Genomic DNA, 3,056 nt, shown 5'->3' on the forward strand with positions numbered 1-3,056 from the left:
GTTTTTTTACTAGTAGTTTGACCTACTGTGCTTAACCTGTTGGTGATAAGGAAAAAGCATGTCCTATCACATAGCTATCATAATACTAGTAGGTTTGGGGATAGCTGAAGATTTTTGAACTAGGGTTAGGCCTAAACTATATTGGCTCCATCAATAGGGTACTTAGGTTATTGTGATCAGGAAAGTTATATTATAGTTTGTTGAAAATTAGCTTGCATTTTCCAGCAGCTGAGTTTTGGGGTTGTTCTTGTTCATCTTCATTTTTAGGCTATATGTAAATTTGTTTTCTTAAAATATTGATTTCATTTACAGTTTCTGCACTTGATTCTGAACTTGGTTGATTTCCATAGAGTTATTCCTAATTCATAATGGGATAAGTGAGATCGGAATCAGGTGTTTTGTCTGTAAAATTCTAGAGAGGAAGGATGGCACTGAGCTTGAGCACTAGTGTAGGATGAGAGACTTAGGCTTAACTGCCTGCTCTTCCTCAAACTTCCTGTGTGACCTTGGATGAGTTATGTAGCCTTGCTTTACCTCAGTTCCCCATCTGTAAAATGGGAATAGTAGCAAGTCTCTACCTCAGAGAGGAGTTCGAAGGATAAATATATTAAAGTTTGTGAGGTGTTCAGATACTACAGGGGTCATATAACTGCATAAAATAGATAAAAACCTTGCTTTAACACTGCTCCATAGTTATAACTCATCTTTATCTCAGTGCTGTTTGTGTTCATTAAAATGCTTTGAGGGGTTTAGGTTCATTTTAAGGAGTTTCACTACACTAGAGAGACATTGTATATTATGCATAGAACTGCATTGACCAGTCTTTCCTTTTCCCATCTCACTGAGCATAGCTTCAAGAGATCGTGTGCCCTTTGTCACATATTTACATGATGACTTGTTAATCTGCATTTTTGCTACTTACCTACCAGGTGCTTCTGCAGGGTGGATATGCATACGCTTGATAACTTAGATGCTTGCCAGATGCATCCACACAATAATTAGTGAAATACAGAAATTCATTATGATTACATACTTCTATCATATTGTTCAATATTTTTATAATTCCACATTTGATATGTATTTATTGCTCCATTTTAACATTAATTTGTCTTAAGCACAATTTGAATTACATTTAATTCATTTCAGAGTCTGTTCCGACACATCTGATATTTACAGCATCTTTAACAGGGATTCAAGAAAATATTACATTATACAGTAGATGCAGAGCAACTGAAAAACCCTGAGTTTAAAAAACAAACTTTGAACAAAAGTTCAAAGGCTTTATAATCAATTCCCAGGTTGAACACTGAGCGGATAATAGGGGAAACCCCAGCTGTTATCTGCTACTATACTTTCAGAAGTTTTATTAACAATATAATTATGCATTTATTTTGTTTGGACTGAAAGATTTAATCATAAAATTGGAAGTGATGGAAGTTGTTGACTTTTACATACAGCTTTCTGTCATCGGAATCCTTGGTCTTCCTGGTTTCCTCTGTCTCAGTTACTATGAGCATTAAAAATGATTTTCTTGCTACTAGTCAGGTGCCATTTCCCCATAAGTAGCAGGCATTGCTCATTTAATAGGCCATATCTGCCCCTTTGTGACTTTTCTAACTATTGCACTACACCAAATCTATAATTTCTTTCCTTGGCTTTGGAAAAAGTTGTTGCTTACTTATGGGCACAGGATGTTAGGCCCCCCTCATGCAAATACCCTTTGAGTAACTATGAGTATGGGCAGTCCCACTGAATCCTGAAAATGTTTGCAGGCTGTAAGGTCTCTATATTAGAGAGTGTGGGTGAGATAGTATCTTTTATTGGATCAACTTCTGTTGGAAAGAGAAACTTTCAAGCTTAGAGTTCTTCTGTGTAAACGCAAGAGCTCATCTCTGTCACCAATAGAAGCTGATCCAGTGAAAGATATTACCTCACCCACCTTGTCTCCCTAAATCCAGGGGCCAACATGGCTACAACATTGCATACAGATCTCTGGATAGACAGAGTCCTCCCCAGACAGGTCACTTAGTTCAGACTCTTCTGGTCTCTGAGACAATTCTTCCTTTCCAGCTGGCTCCAGACAGGGGAATGAGTTTTCCTTTCCTCCTTCCGCACCCCATCTGATGGTAAGGAAAAACAAAATATTTTGTGATGTTGCAGGCAGCTCCACGCTTTACTTGAGGGGCGCCAGGCTACTGTGTTGGTGCTACTGTGGGTTAAATACCACCAAGCAGTTATATTGCAGTTTGCGACCAGATATTTCAAAGCACATAAAGGTTCAGCCTTTGTTCTGCCATGCGCCAGAATTGCTGATTGAATTAGGCTTTCACCCAAAGCTTCTCCAGTTTCTCCCTCCTTTAGCTCTCTCCTATGGCCTCGACCCTCTTTTCTCACAATCTACCAAGATTAAAGAGTCTTGGTGTTCTGCTGTTGAGGCAAACACAAAGAGAAACCATTCATTTGTATGCATGCTCCTTGCACTATTCCAGTGTAAGACTATTAATACATGTGAGTGTAGGCCATTGCTTGGCAGAGTCTGTTGGATCAATAGTGGAGGAGTCAAACCATTTCTTCCTCTCTCCCTTCTGCATACTTTATGGCAGGTAATATGTTCAACCTAAATTATTGCAGTGCTCCTTTATATGAAAGGATTGTATACAGAGGAGTATCTATGTGCCACATCCCTTTAATTAACTGCATTTTTCTGGGCCACTTCCCAATAACTCATCTTAATTGAGTCCCAGCAGCCAGCCAGAAACTATCCCTCACTTTCCCAGTCCCTGTTACCAACTACCTACCTTAAGTCTTTCAGACAGCCAGAAGCACCTCTTCCTCCTCTAGTCCCTGCAAGCAGATTAAATTTACCTTAGCGCTGCAGCTCCTTTTATATGGGCCTGCTGGTCCCTCATTGGCTGCTCCCTGTAGATGCTCTGATTGGCTGCTTCCCCTGCAGCCACTCTAGCCCACTTGGAGGACCTCTCCACTGCTCCGTTCCTGGGATGGGTGTGGCAGGACCTGTGGCCTCCAGCAAGGGGTCTTTGGGCCTAGTCCACCCC

General features: G+C 40.4%; 1 long non-coding RNA gene across 1 annotated transcript; it reads right to left on the reverse strand.

Annotated features, from left to right (window-relative positions):
- Positions 1-564: 564 nt before the first annotated feature.
- LOC120392816 lies at positions 565-2,847 on the reverse strand. Its single transcript, XR_005591799.1, has 2 exons — positions 2,799-2,847; positions 565-2,427 (listed from the first exon to the last, which is right to left on the reverse strand). It is a non-coding gene; the product is annotated as an uncharacterized LOC120392816 (long non-coding RNA).
- Positions 2,848-3,056: the final 209 nt, after the last annotated feature.

This window comes from Mauremys reevesii, linkage group 1, assembly GCF_016161935.1.
Source record: "Mauremys reevesii isolate NIE-2019 linkage group 1, ASM1616193v1, whole genome shotgun sequence".
Taxonomy (NCBI): Eukaryota; Metazoa; Chordata; order Testudines; family Geoemydidae; genus Mauremys; species Mauremys reevesii.